This window comes from Carlito syrichta, unplaced genomic scaffold (assembly GCF_000164805.1).
Source record: "Carlito syrichta isolate Samal-C Ts95f unplaced genomic scaffold, Tarsius_syrichta-2.0.1 Scaffold89687, whole genome shotgun sequence".
Taxonomy (NCBI): domain Eukaryota; kingdom Metazoa; phylum Chordata; class Mammalia; order Primates; family Tarsiidae; genus Carlito; species Carlito syrichta.
Genome location: NW_007033783.1, coordinates 134535 through 151294, shown reverse-complemented (window position 1 = coordinate 151294; position 16760 = coordinate 134535).

Below are 16760 nucleotides of genomic sequence, written 5' to 3'. Positions count from 1 at the left end.
TATCTAGGGGTTGGTCTTCTCATTTGATGTCTTGTGGGGGTTCTCTGTATCTCTTGTGTTTGACTGATCACATCTTTGGTGAGATTTGGAATGTTTTCTTGGATAACGTCTTGGAATACTTGCTCCAATGTGTTCTCCATTTTTTTTTTCTTCCTCTGGGATACCAATGAGTTGTAGGTTCAGCCCCTTGATACAATTGCATGTTTCTTGTAGACTTTGTTTTTTCTTTCTGAATTTTCTATGTTTTTTACAGATCAGGTTAATTCCATGTTCTGGACTTCAAGTTCTGAGACTTTTTCTTAAGTTACATTAATTCTGCTTTCCTTGCTTGTCATCTTGTTATTTATTTCCTGGATGAAACTTTTTATGGCCAAAATCTGAGTTACAAGTTCTTTCAGTGTTGCATCTTTTCTTTCTTGAGTCTTATTCACTCTCTTCCATCCATTTTCTAATCCCTGTCATATTCTGGGACCAGTTGTTGGTGACTTCCATTGTTTGGGTTCCCAGATCTAATTTTTCAGGTGTTTTCTCTTTAGTATACTTGAAATTACCTGTGGTCTTCTGTTGGTTTTTCCTGATTTGTGACAGATATCTTCCTTTTCTCTTTGTTCTGTTATTCAGTGTCAGTGGGAGAGACTTTCACTTCTGATATTTGCTCAGCCCTCTGTTCTTCCCTGATCCAGGCCTTGGATTTGTTCTATTTTGAAACAGGACTGTGGGTGAAAGGCTTTATTGTCTATTTTAGTTTTGAAAGTTGAGTAAGGTAGAGGATAGGGAGCTATGATTCAGAAACTATTTGCAAATCACAATATTCACTAATTGTGATATGTATTCCCAGAGATCTACTCCCTACCACCACTCTATATGTCAATGAAATAGGTACATGTGTGTAACCCCTGAGGCAAAGATACAGTAATTGCCATGAGAACTGAGAGAAATAGACTAAAATAAGATGGACAAAAATTTTTTTTAATGAAAGAAAAAACACAGAATGATGAAATCAGAAGCCAAAGCAAAAAACAATTGAACACAAACACACACACACACACACACACACACACACACACACACACAGAAACAAGCTGGAATAACAGCAAAGTGAAACAAACTAAAAAACATACCTAGCACAAAATTAATGGAGAAGAAAAAGAGAATGACCTCCCACCAAAAAAAGGATGAACACTCAATCATTCACATGCACACATAAACAGAAAACAATAAACAAAAAAAGAAATAAAAAGAAAAGAAAAAAAGAGGAGATGCTTATCAAACCCTCACATAGACATTCTTGCACAAAGAAAAAATATTTAAAAAGTAGAAAAACTAACAAACAGGCAAAAAATTTTTTTAAAATTAAAAATTAAAGGAAATATCCTGCCCTCTTGTGGCAGGGTCTGTAATTGCTCCTTTCGTCTGCTTTTCTACAATCTCCTGCAGAGCTTCTGCTTTTTCACTCTCTCCCCAGTGTCCTGACCAGGGAAGAAGGAGGAGTAGTGGGGACGGGTGGGGCTGCATCTTCCCCTCCCACCCACGCTCATACAGTCAGGGTTATCACCGGTGGTGGAGGGTGTGGGATTTTGTCTTCTACAGGTATGTATTTGTTGGGAGTGCCCCAGCCAGGCCTATCCTGGAATGGAGTTCTCCTCTTGTGGCTGACGTCCAGGCTCTGCTCTGTGGGTTCCTTCCACAGTCCTTGGGTTTGTCCCTCTCAGTTGTCCCCCAGCTGTGGGTCTGACATTCAGAGGATTGCTGGGGAAGAGGAGGGTTGGGAGGGTTGGGTCAGCCCCGTACTCACCACGGATCTCTTTGGAGTTCTTCCTTGTCCTTTTCTGGCCATACCCTTTGTTCTGTAGCTGAATCAGGGTAGTAGATAGGGTGCTTGAGACTCAGCACTTTTCCTGTCCCTCTGAAGTTTGTGCTTTCAGGATATTCCCTCTGGGTATACACAATCCCTGAGTAGTTGATTTGGTGGTCACAGAGACAGGGTATGTTGAGCACTTTCCTGCCCCATTTTCAAGATGGTGGCATTGTGGCTCTTTCATATTCTCTGGTGGGACTCTGCCTCTGGGTTCCTTCCACAGTCCTTGCTGCTAGTGTCCAGCCAGGTGCTACAGTGGTGAGGCAAAGCCTGGAGCTGGCAGTCTCTGCGGCTGCTGTAGCAAGGCAGAGCCTGGAGCCAGTAGTCTCTCCCCATCACTTCTTTGCAGGAAAAATTTTGTCAGTTAAAAATTTTAAAAGATGCTCAGCTTCTGAGACCTGGGAAGTGCTGGAGACCAAGCAGAGCAGCTGCAGCACCAGCTGCTTCACCAGGAGGGCCCAGGTCACTTACTCATGAGCTCCTACTTAGTCATACTCTCCTAGCCTTTTCTTCCCATGAAGGGTTTTGTTGATTTTCAAAAACTGGCACTTGGCTTCTGCATCACAGGAATTGCTAGGGTCCAAGCTGAGCAGCTGCAGTACCAGCTGCTTAATCAGGAGAGCTCTGGTCTCTTGCTCCTGAGCCCTCACTCAGTCAGCCACTCACACATTTGCTCACTCACCAACACGTACATAGAATTTTCCACACACTCACTCACTCACACTGGGACTCACATTGTCTGACTTGCTTGGCCGTTATCTTCCTGACAAGCCTGAAGATTTTTTTGTTTTTTTGAGTTGGAGTCTCACTCTGTCGCCCAGACTGGAGTGCAGTGGCCGCTCCCGGCCACCGCAATCTCGACCTGCTGGGCTCCGGTGATCCTTACACCTCAGCCTTCCAAGTAGCCGGAATTACAGGCATGCACTACCACGCCCGGCTGATTTTTTTTGATTTATTGTAGAGATGAGGTCTCGCTGCCCAGGCGGGTCTCGAACCCACAGGCTCAGGCAATCCACTCACCTCAACCTCCCAAAGGCGCGGGATTACAGCCTGAGCCACCGAGCCCGGCTTGAAGATTTTTTAATATGATCAATATGTACCCTTGATTTGATATGATCTTCATGAGAAGAGATGTGCCTTAATAATCTTTGTGTATCTGTGCTTACCATAGTGTTCTGTACATCCTGCCAGTTCATTAATACTTGTTGAATTGCTCTCTCCAAACAGTTTTATCACTAATTTTTTCTATTTTGGTTAATGATTTCTTTGTCACAAAACCTTCATGGCCATCTCTTTTTTCTCGCTCTTGCTCTTATCCAAAATCCAGTCAGAATTTAGGCTGCATCAATTTCCTTCTCACAATGTTTTTCACAACCTTTCAATTTTCACTTACTTTCCCCTTTCTCCAACTGCTTACTGCTTGAAATAAGGACTTGGTAATTATTGTAATCCATTTTACCTCATCTTTAAAAAAAAACAAACAAAAAACAACAGCATTATTTTGTATTCCACTCATATAGCAAGCTTTACTTACCTTATGGGGCAGGACTCTATCTGGTTTTTTTTTTATTGTACCAATCACCACTTTTGAGTCTTTTTTGCTAGCTCTTTATTTCTCTGACCTCTACATCTGGTGATAGCCCAAGATTCAATCAAGATTCAATCTTCAGACTCTATTAGTATTTACTTTTTAGGTGATCTCAATCTTTTGGGTTTAAATATCAACTGATGCTGGTGACACCAATATATATACATCTAGTTAAGGTCTCACCCTGAACTTCAGATTTGATTATCTAACTGCTTATACAGCTGTTATCCGTGGATGTCTAATAAGCATCCTCATGCATTGCAGTGATGTCCAAAGCACTCTTCACTATTTGATAATCTAGATATGCAGTACAACTCTATTATATTTACTTATTATCATTATATTATTATTAAAATGTAAACATCATGAGGTAGAGTTGTTTTATGTTTTATTCTCTCCTTGCTGCAAAAGAACAGTACCTGGAAATGACAGTACTTCACAGATATACATAATGAATAAAAGAAGAAATGAATTCAGTAAATAATAGATATTTTCAAAGTTGATTAAATGCCTGCTTTTCAGACTGATTTCCCAGGAAGCAGAATCTGAAGTGAAGATTAGTTTTCAGAAAACTTACTGGGGAGTACTTTTGGGATAAACTCCTGCAATGCAAGTAAAAAAGTAGGATTAGGTCAAGGGAGAAGTCAATCTGTGATCCAAGAAGAGCTCTGGAGCTGAGATAGTACTGTAGAGTTGTCCAGCATTGGGGCCAGGATAAGGGGAATATTTATAACCTGCATCAAGTGGACATTCAAAGCAAGTTCCCTTGGTGGAGGAGGCAATTTTTAGATAAGGGCAATCTCTACCTGAGTCTCAGCTTTACACTGTTAACCTCCTCCTTGTATGGCATCTGGAGGAACAAATACTTTAAGTGCCAAGAGGCTCCATGGTATCCACTATGCTGTTATTTTGAGGTTGAATAATTTGTTTATTTATTTTTGAGTGACAGTCTCACTCTGTTGCAGAAACTAACAGTCTCCAACATGTAAGAGGAGGTTATCGTGCCTCACATAATTAAATATATTTTCTTCACAAAAAAAGATTAGAGAAAAAAAGATCATCATAGAAGGTAGAAGGCAAGCAGAGCAGAAAACAAAAAATATGTGGGATTTTAAAAGATGGAGATACAAGAACGTCTTGAGAAGGACATTTCATGCACAGATGAAATAACACAGTAAGAAAGACAACAAGCTATTTTCAAAGGTTTTTCAACATATATTTTACTCAGTTTTTTTGTTTAAGAACTCTATACACATTTGCTGCTTCTACTCACGTCCTACTTGTCTAAATTAAATGTCATGATTCATCCAAGTATCTGGTGGTGCCTGGGATTGCTTTTTGTCAAGATTTTTCAGGAGGGCTGCCTCTTCTGACAACCCTTAGAACAAAATTTCTTAGGTTTTTGAGAAGACTCTGTTGACCTATCATTAGCACTCTTCACTCTTTTCCTTACTAACAGAAATTTCCTTGCTTGAATAAAAATACTTGCCTTCTTAATTTTTTTCAGGTAACTAGAGTCATGTGACTATTTTTGCCAAAAAGATATGATTTAAGGGTTTCTGAAAAATGTCTTGGTTTCCTTACACTGAAACTTCTCCTTTCTATTTTGTCTTTCTTCCTGTCTAGAATGTAGATATGAGGCAGAGGTGCAGTATCTGCAGATAAACAAGAAGTGTCAAGTGGAAACATGCAAGCTAACACCCTAGTTAATTCAGTACAGAAATACAAACAGACGAGGGGCTTGAAGGCAGTGTTAAACAGTTGTGAAGCCCCGGAGTGATCATCTCTGGATTTCTAGTCTTGTGAGAAAACTGAGCCATTTAAAAAAATTGCTATGAATTGGGTATTCTGTTGTTTGCTGCTAACCACATTCTTAAATGTTTACCTTTTCTTGGTTCACTTCTTTTCTCATTCTGTGTGTTTTTCGCTAAAGTAGCTATACATATTTAAACCCTATGTACTGGTTCCTTATAAATCTATATTTCTATCTAGGTCTTATATCCTGAGATTAAAATGCTATTTTCAAACCTATACTGAATATCTCCCTTTGGTATTTATTAAGCATTTGAAATTTAATTACTTACAAACTCATTGTTATTTTTCCCAAATGTGTCCATTTCTCCTTATCATGCTTATAGGCATTGCAATTTAATCAATTACTAAATAATGAAATCTAACAGTTAGCCAATACTCCTTCCTGTTACTTTCCTTATCCAAATGGTCATTAAATCTTATGTCACTTCCCAAATAGTTCTCAAATTTAACTCCCTATTAACAGACTTATTGGTTTGGTCTAGGCTCTGATCATCTCTCATTTGGACTTTGGTAATATTCTTCTTTTGTACTATTCTTCTATATCCCCCTGAACTGTTCTTACTAATAATGTAATCAAAATAACATTTGTAATATTGAAATCTGAATGCTAAGCCAGCTTAAAACCCACAGTTTATTCCCTGTACTTTTGGGAATAATACTTAAACTCCTTAGTTGTCATAAATTAGATATTCTGATCTCTTTCTGCCTATCATAATGCATTTCTGCTAGATCCCTTATATAGCTCTTTATTTAACTCTTTCTATAGCTCTTTATTTATATAAAGGATTTATATAAATCCTTTATTTAATTCCCCAGTGATGTCAAATTACTTACAATACCCCACATGCACTGTATTTTTATTTTTTATTTTTTTGCTTCCATACTTTGTACATGTCGATTTCTACTTATGGAAAACTCTTTCTATCCTTGTCCACCTGATGAATTTCCACTGGTACATTAATATTCTAAAGCATGCATTTTTATGAGCTCTTCTGGCTTGCTTTTCTTTTCTTTTCTTTTTTTTTCAAATTGACATGCTGATGATTATCGCAGCCTCGACCTGCTGGGCTCAGGTGATCCTTCCCCTTCAACCTTCCAAGTAGTTGGAGTTACAGCCCTGCACCACCACACCTAGCTAATTTTTTGATGTATTGTGGATATGAGGTCTCACCAAGTTGCTTAGGCTGGTCTCGAACCCATGATCTCAGGTAATCCTCTCACTTCGGCCTCCCAAAGTTCTGGGATTATAGTCATGAGCCACCATGCCTGACCTGGCATATTTTTCTTCAAGAAAAATTTATCATTTGCAACTTCATCCTACAACTTTTCTGCATGTATTATTCTTTAATAGCTTTTAGGACAACAAGGCTCATCCACTAATGTCATGCAAAGGGCTTCTCACTAAAGTGACCTCTCGCCTAACTCTTCCATAGGGAGGAATAACTTTTCTAGTTGTTGAATGGTATACAATCATACATATTTTTCAATTAGGTGGTGCTAATCTGTGTAAAAACAATAAACACTGTGAATTTGGTCTCTGACTTCCCTTTCCACCTCAGATCAGTGTCAGCAGTCGCTCTGGGCAAGTGGGTCTGCTCTACAAAACCAAAATTTCATGTGGGTGAGTTATTTTAAGATTGATGAAGGTAGCGAAAAAAGTCAACAACCCTGTGAGTCTCACACTATTAATGCTCTTCAACAATTTTACAGTTAAAAAAAGTTGGTTTTCATTGTATTTCTTCTTCTCAATTGGTTTTGAAAAGAAATATTATTTGTTATTTTCAATATTTGATGCATTCATGGTAACATTTGAAATTTGGAAACCAAATAACACCTGGAGATGGATGTTTTGTTTAGAGCTATGGCAGGTAAATTTAGATAGATGTGTATGGTTGTACATGCTTTTTTGATTTTGACAGCCCTTTCAGTTGTTAAGACCTACTTAAAAAGAGCTTCTGAGTACATCTAGGAATTTGTTGATAGAATCATTTGTTTTCTGTCATTGTGTTTTTCAGCCATGCTTCTAGCACATTACAAAATACTTTTTTGGCTAAGTGATAATCTTCAAGTGAGACCAATGAACAAATGTAGAAATTATAGTCTGGGCCATTTATTCTCCCTGAGATTTTATTCTTCACAGTTTACAAATTGTAATTGTGAAACTTTTAGAATAGGTGGTGGCTTTTCCCATATAAGTACAGAGGGTTTCATTAACAACAAATAAAACTACATTGGTATCCTATATCATTGGGAATATTTTCTTATTAGAACAGTGGGAGAAAAAAGGTAAATTATTATCCCAAAATAAAAAATAAATAAAATATGCCTGTGTCTGAAATAGAAGCAATAAAAGTATTATATTAAGAGATAAAGAAAATTGGTTGTTCTTATACTATTGTTTTTCCTTGGATATAGTTAGTATTTTAGAAAGGAAAATGTTTCAAAGTGAGGTACGATCTTGTTTATGACAGTACATTTGACTTTCTACCCCTAACCTCCCAAATGCCAAATGTGTCTTCAGTCATTGTGACAATTAAAAGATCCTCCTCCCATTTCCAGTCACTTCCCTATATTGAGGACCACTCCTTTTAATGAAACAAGATTATTGCTAGGATAATTTTAGTAAAGAGCTTTTGTTCTAGAAACAAGAGAAAATACTCTGGGGCAAGAATTAAGGAATATAGAAAAATTGATAAACTTCATAGATTTTTAGGTTTTAAAGCCTATGAATCCAATGTTAAAAAAAGAAACATGCTTTAAAAAATATACTCAGATATAATTGCTTTTAAAAATAATGCTATAAAAAAGAGGTTTTATTGATTACTGAGTTAGGGAAGTCAATGCCAACTCAAAGAAATTCAACAGAATAAGAAAGGGTGATACCTTATGGGAAAACCTAGAGTAAATAATCTGGAGAAAACCAGGATCCCCCCAAAAAATTTTTTTTTGACATTTACTCTGTCAAGTTGCAGATAGAAAGATTTATATAAGAAAGCCAATCAGGGAACCATTATTTGAAGATTTGGACAGCTATAGAATATGATTACATACCCATTTGGACAGCCTAAAATACTGAAAACATTATTGGGTGAGTTTCAAGGTGACTCAGTTATGGAAATGCAGATGTTGCTTGTGCCCTGGGGGGAAATGCTCAAGAAATTTATGGAATTAGAAATCTAAGAGATGTTATAGGAGCATGATGTAAAACTAAAGGGAAAACAGGCAAGCCTACAATTAGAAAAAAACAAATCCTGGACTAGATATTGAAATGAGGGAATTTCCTCTAGATGGAATATCTCTACCCAGGAGAGGTAAGGTCTTTTTTAATGAGTGTTATTTCATGACCAAGGCAGCTGAGGACTGACAATGCATAAAAAATATAACAGAGCAGCTGTAACTGAGGCCCCAAAATAACTCTTCAATGCTAAAAGTTTTACATTTATTCCTATGCTGTAAAAAACATTGACCTGTGCTTTTCTGCATACTTCAGCTCTGACTATTTACTCACTCAGAGTTACACTTACCATTTAAACTTTGAGCATATTTCTATAAGCACCTGGGAAAACACTGGGTAGCTGTGGTCACATTTTATGTATAGTGTGCGTTACTTGTTGATGCTTCAGTAGTTAAAAATGAAGTAACCTAAGCCAATTTTGAATTGTCAATCTTTCTAATCTTGCTCAAGATGAATGCTCCCAGATAATGCAGAACTCATAAATTTTAAGTTATTTACTTTAGCTTACTTGTCTGGTTACATTTGAAGACATATGTTCAAGCAATAAATTTATGAGATGATGAAATTAAAAATGCTAACATGCCCAAGTTTTAAAATATCAGAAATATAGATCAGCAGGACCCCAAAGGTGAGTACTCCTTCCAAGGGAAAGGGAAAGGCATAAACAGTATAAAATTGATGGAATTCAGATAATTTCTTGGAAAACTGAAGACAGCTATGAGTGACTGAATGATATAAGAGCACCATTTAAAGAGCAAATGACTGAGGTTATCCATATTATAAAGCTATCAATGTTGCCAACAGAATTATCTGCTATAAATATAAATTACCCTACTCTCAGGAGAAACCAGAAGTTTTAGAACTGCTTAAGAGTCCAATTGTAATAACACATAAATCCTATGAGAAGAAGAACAGAATAGCCCTATGGTACTGACACTGTACTAGGACTAGAATGTCTATCTTGTGTTCAGAGTATGGTGGACAATTGGGGCCCATGGGGCTTCCCTATTGATACTGGGGTTCTACTTTCCAAGATTAAAGATATCCTTCCTAAGGCTGAAAGACTTGGGAGATTGTGAATTCTGAGGTTATCCAGTTTAAATTTGAATGTAGAGGAAGTAGGTTTGTGAGGTTCTCTTAGACTAATAGGTGCTAAAATTTTGATCGAATTAAGAATAATCCTAGATTTAAGTGACAGAAAGTTGATGGAGGTTGAATCAAGTTATACTCATCTTTTATACATCCACAATTGCTAAATCTCTTGGAAGTTATAAAAGATTTTAGATAAATACCATGTAAAGAAGTAAAACTTTGGGCTCATATTTAGGTAATTAATCAGTCCATAGACAGAACTCTTAAGAAGCTCTTCAATAAACCATAAATGATATATTATATACTAAGAAGCAGTACCTGAAGTGGGTATACAGAAAGAGACTGGTATGCTTTGCTTCTGTGCCATATTTTGACCCAAATGGTGGACTTTAAAGACTTGAAGTCAATTTCATATTGACCATAGGGTGATCCTATAGTCCAGTTAGCTTGGAGCTGTTTTGTATTACTCCTATTGTTTCTATATGATTATGTTTCAGTCTTAAACCATATTGTTGGGAGCCACAATCACTAGTAAAAGTAAGGTAAAAGGGACCTGAAAACAGGAAAAACGCCAACTGGGAGCAAGGCCCCAGTAAAATGTGGCCATGACGGAGGCAAAGCCCCATGGATCCTGTTGACAGACCTTCCCTAACTTTGAAGGATTGCGTGCATAGACTTGAGAATGTTCCCTCTTTAGTTGAGATAATAGATGCGCAAATGGATGATGGCATTTGACAACAAAAATTATACATAGTCATAATGGAGGTGAGATGGCAGCAAAAAGGGCGCCCCTTAGGGTGTGTAAGGATGTTTTTCAGTAAACAGCAGGAGGCCGAGAAGAACGAGTTGGCCACTTCCTCATAAACAACAGACCCCTGCTGAGAGCTGGTGGAAAACAACCTGTTTGAGATAAAAAATAGGTTAAGATATTTTAGGATTAAATGAGTAGTTTAATGAAGATAGAATTTAGAATATTAATAATAAGATAGATAAGATAAACTAGTAAGATAAGAGATATATAATAGTATAAGTGATAGTTAAGAAAATATAGAGACATAAGGATAGAAATAAGATAATAGAAATAAATATATAGTACTAAGTAAGTTTAAATAAGACTTAGGGTTAAGGTCTAGCTTTATAGGGTAAGGATATTATAGGCCTATAATAGTAAATAGTTAAGAGAAAGTTAGGAAGAAAACCAGGACGTTCATAAATGTTTGACTTAAGAAAAACACCATCTGTGGTTGAAATTGTTAAAGGTCAACCTTATTGTGAGTGCAAAAAGGATGTACGTGGGTGTTTGGTTAGCAACATAAGATACATTTGTGGGTCCAGGACTGAGAGGAAAACCTATATAAGCTTGTGAAAAATAAATAAAAATTGGCAGAGTCTTGAGCTCTCCCCAGGAACAGGGTTCCTGTCGTTTTCGTCTTTTCTTTCTCGCTGCTTCCCAATTCTCTTGTCTCAAGCCCCGACTCTCTCCTGGAGCTGGACTCTAGCACCATATCTTTTAAGAAGACAATTATATGGTCATTATGGAATTAGAGGACCTAAAACAATGAACAAACTCAATTGTGTTCATAGTAGCTATAGAGATTTTTGCAAAGTGTGAGACCTTGAGTAAAGGTCTTAGATTTAGCAGATATGTTTTGGTCTATCACACTGAAAGAGACATGGTAGTACAGAAATGCATTTTGGGAAAAGCTATACAATGGACGTGATTATTATTTTTGAAATCTACTGGTACATATCAGGAAATTTCAATAGATATATGAAGGTAACCATGAAAGATAAAACAAGTGATAGAATTATCTTATTAATGTCCACATTAGAGGACAAAGATAAAAAAAGAGACTGTCTTAATGACTTTAAAATGGTTGTTTGGAAGTAAATTAGGAAGAGGCAAGTAATACTGGGTATTAATTCTCTCCTGGAGGATAAAGAATAAATCAGGACAAGGCCGAGTTAATTAGGTCACTGTTTAGGCCAACAGTGAAATATCTACCACTGTTTCAAATTACATTCAAATTACATTGTAAATTTAAACATAATGTAATAAAATGATCCAGTTTAAAGACCCAGATTGTGGATTATAGTCACTAGGACTGGATAGTTTGTTGTGAAATAATGGGGGCAGTATTCTTGGGCAAGTGTTCTGCCTTTTGGACACAAACATCTTTCACATGGACTAGGTGTCTCAATGTTTATTCCCCTCTTGTAGGTGGAGAGGAGGATAAAAAACAGGGCTTTGGATCTATTGGACTAAGCTACTTTCTCTTACAGTTTTATAGAAACAACTCGCTCCCTGAGATGATTCTGAATTTATAAAGGGGAATTGGGCACAATTTATCATCCTCTCTCAGATTTTTAAAATTAGTTCATATTTCTTTATATGCTGTTCTCCAAAATATTTGCAATTACAGCTACAGTTTATAATACAGGTTTTGGAACACAATAATGTTAGTTTTTAATTCTTATGTTAGCTTTTCGAGTAAGGTATGAAAAACCTGTTACAGCAGTAGTAAATTGTAACTCAAGAAGTTAAATAATTAAGAATCAAATTCATTTCTGCCTCCAAAATTTAGCCCTCTTCTTTTATGTCATGCTTCCTCTCCACAAATACAAGGAACAAGATAATCATATTGTTGAACAACTTTGTAATGTTATAGTAATGTGAGATAAACTAAACAGATGTGTTGAGGGAATTTTTGGAACGTCTTTAATACCAGGCCAATTATTCTGGTAGATTATTGAGAGTCTTTGAAACAATGTTGAGAAGAGTGATGTGTGATTACGGCTGTAGATTAGTAGGAGTAGACTGAAGTTTACACTTACAAGGGTACTGCATTTTTCTGGACATGAGATAGGAATGTCTTGAATTAATTTGGTGGTAATAAAAATAGAAAATTATGAGAGTTCCACATTATTTAATTTTTGTAAAATTTAAAATATTTTAATTTACCAGTATATTATTATTAGTTTTAATTTACATTTGTTGTTACTCAAAAAGTCCATACAGGTATCTCCACAGACCCAGATCATTCATAAAATATTTAACAAACACCAAAAGGGAATCATTACTCACTATAAATCTGTGAACAGACCCATGAAGCAATGTTATTTTTCAAAAGCAAACTCAATACTCCCACTTTCAGAGTGGTGCCAAGGTTATAGTTTAATAGTAGTTTAAAAATTAGACTAACAGTATCCATTAATCTCCTTTCTCCTTGAGACGCTGCTTTTTGCTATTCCTCTACTGGAAAGTCTTCCATGGTTCCAATTGTCTAAGAATCTGTAATTCGTTCACCATAATTTGGACTTGACTATCCTTTTTACTCCTATTTTTTCTACTCTTCTATAAAAATTCACTATAATTAACAAAACAACAACAAAAAAACACACATCTCATTCTATATTCAACTTTTACCATTCTATCTTTGCATCTTTGAATGCTTATATCATTCCCATTTTTAGTTCCAGCTCTGAAGTGAGTCTGCTCAGGTTTGAATCTGTGTAAGCTTCAACAAATTCTATGACTTCCTTGCACCTTGACCTCTTCACTAGTTTTTTTAAAAGAATTAAATAGCTAATATGTAGCAAGTCTTATAATATTATAACATAATATTATAATAATGTGTAAGAAGTAGTAGGCACTCAAACATTAGCTGTTGTCATTATTGATATTTTGGCTAGTTGGTCTGATCTGTTCCAGAACAGTAATGTTACTGAAGTACAGAAGCAATCAAATATTTCCTTTGAAATTTTTGCAGTTTATTTAATGAAACTATTATTAGTAGCATATCTTTCAGTGTGAGCTATTGGAACAATGGAAGAACATGGCTAATTCATTTAGTTTTTGAGCAGCTAAAGATATATCTTTTTTTCTCTAAGCAGTCATTCTGGGTATGAGAGAAAATTCCACTCTAACAGCTATTTAAGCTATGTGAAAGAGAGGAGAATGCTAACACTTGATGTCTTTATTTCTGATCCCTGAGGATGCATAAAGGCACATCCTAGATGACGTAAATTTCATCCTGCTGACTTGACAATTTTACATCAGAAATGAAATTCAGAAGCACACCCTTATTTTCTGATTAATGGCTAAAAACTCTAAAGGTATTCAGTGCACAGTTTCTCAGATAAGTATAGTAACTATATAAATACATAATCATGATATTATTAGACTACCTAAACAATATTCTATTGAAGATATTAATGTGTTTTGAGGAAAACAGATTATTAGCTAGGCAAATAAAGTATTTTATAAATTACTTACTGAAATGCAACCTTCTCATTTCAAGACAAATATCAAAGCTTGATATCTCATGATTTTGACTTTGAAAAGCCTCTCTCTATCCAGATAAATGCATGGTATCTAGTATTACAGTAGTATTAGGACAGTTTAAAGAAGTCTGCTGTATGGAAAGACACTAAAGTAACCCCCAATGATTTCTACCTTCTTGCATCTATGCATATAATTCCTTCCCTTGACAACCTTCTAACTAATGGAATATGACAAAGGTAATAGGATGTTGCTACCATAATTATGTTATGATGCACTATACTGTAAGAGACAAATTATGGCCATGAGATTATTGATAGCCATAAGACCATTCAAATTTGCAAGACTGACACTACCTAATACTTCACAATATGATGCCTCCTGGACCAGGGCTTTTGGGAGAAAAGTTCACCTCAGCACAGATGCAACTTTCATGAACAATGAAACAAAGCTTACTCTTATAAGATAAATTAAACTCCTTGTTTGAGGGAAATACCTGGAGATTGATCTGAATTGCATACAGTTACAAGAAAGGGGAAGAACTTCTCCAAACTCTGAGAATGGTCTCTGGATGGAGACCTTCCTCATGCTGGTCATCTGACTTCTGACTACACCTGGCCCGTGGTACTGACCTGCTTCTGCTATCTGTCTTGTAAGAGTGCTACCAAAATAAACTGCTTGAATATCAAATAGTGTCAAGATATCTTTCGTATAAATCAGATCAAAGGAAAAAAGTCACCCCTGGGAAAGTGGATTAACTAGGATCACCCAAGACCCATGAATACACCCTAATGCTGGAGCAATTTCCCCTCACTGGTCTTAAACAAACAAGCTGCCACGAAGTAAAAATCATGTTAGAAAAGTCCACATGGCAAGGAACACACTAGAATCGGAAACCTCAGTCATACAGACAAAAGAAAATGCATTCTGTCAACAGCCTGAAGGAGCTTGGAACAAGAAAAATCCCTAAATGACCTACCAATAAAACCTCAGTCCTCAGCCCCAGTCTACACGTACATTGCAGCCTCGTGGAGTCCTGAAACAGAAGACCCAGTTAAATGGTGCCCAGACTTCTGACTTACAGAAACCATGAATAATAAGTATGTGTTGTTTTTAGACACTAAGTTTTTGCTGATTTGCTTTGCTTAAATACACATTTAACTGAGTCACCATTACTGCCGTTATCCTTCTAGTTTTTGCAGGGATATGATAGAGATAAACACCCATGCACGGAGGGTGCTATAGAGTGACACTAATCTCTGCCTTTTCACCTAGAATATGGTAGTACTTCTCCCTCACAATTCATCAAGGGAGACTTGCATTTTAGGGTTTTCCATTGACTTTTGCTATCATGATAGTTCTTCATCCACAGTTCAGGAAATTAATGAGACAGTTTCACCAGCTGCTTTGTATACCTGTCTCATCACAGCACTCAGAGAAATGGGAAACAATCACAGGGAAAGTCTGTAGATAAATTGAACTAGAGTGAGAGAGACTTGGCCTTCATATGGCCTAAATCTATTTGGGAGCCATGTTGGCATGTGGGTTGCCTAATATATCAATGTTAGATGCCCTACAGCAATAGCCACAGAAAGAAATGGTCATTCTCCTTTCCACAGAGACTTTTACTCTGGTAAATTGCTATAGTTCTGTGGTGGAATGTTAAAGTAATTTGTACTGTATATACTCACTGGATGTTGCAGGGTTCTTTCTCAAGAGGACCCAGTCACTCCTGTTATTGATTGGCTCCTAGATTGAGAACAAAGGCAACTGTAAAGATAAGGAAAGTTTCATACTTTTCCATTCTAGTGGCTGATATCCCTTTGTTCTCCTATTCTTATTTTTCTCTAATGTTTTTTTTTAACTTTGTGCTATAATGGACAAATAGGAATTGTGTATATTTCAGTTGTACAACTTGATGTTTTGATATATGCATATGTTGTGAAATGATCACCACTATCAATCTAATTAACATATCCATCACCTCACAGTTACTTTTTTTGGTTTGGAAAAACTCAAGCTTCACACATAACAAATTTCAAGTATTCAATATAGTACTGTTAACTGTCATCACTATGCTGTACATTAGACCTCCAGAACACTTCATGTTGCATAACTGAAATTTTGTAACCTTTGTCGGGAGGAAGGCAGAGAATTTTACCATTAGTGTTTCTTTTTGGTTTGACCTGAGAATTAAATTGACACAATATAGATCAAAAGGAGAAAAGTTTACAAGTGTATTTAATACAAGTTTTCTGTGGCAGAGGAGTTTTCATAAATAAGTGAAAACCTATATAAGCCTGTTACTTATATATTAAATTGAACAAAATAGTGACTTGTGAAAAGGCAACTAAATTATGTGATGAGTCTTAAAACATGTTATTTAACAAGGTCTATACTGAATTGCCTTGTTCTCAATTTCCCATCCTTGATATTAAGAATGTTGCTAGTCTTCTAGTATAGAGAGGGCACTTTTCACATCTTCTGTTTTTAAGAAATAGAAGCAGAAAAATCATTCTGATCTTTCTGCTTCTATTTTTTAAAAGTGCTTTTATTTTATTTTATTCTATTTTTTGAGTTGGAGTCTCACTCTGTCACCCAGACTGTCATGCAGTGGCTGCTCCCAGTCACCGCAACCTCGACCTGCTGGGCTCCGGCAATCCTTCCGCCTCAACCTTCCAAGTAGCTGGAACTATAGGCACGCGCTACCACACCTGGCTAATTTTTTGATTTATTGTAGAGATGAGGTCTCACCAAGTTGCCCAGGCGGGTCTCAAACCCGCAGGCTCAGGCAGTTCACTCACCTCAGACTTCCAAGGCGCGGGATTACAGCCCAGCTATACTTTTAATTTAAAATAGTCAACATGCCATAGTGATATACTTTTAACTC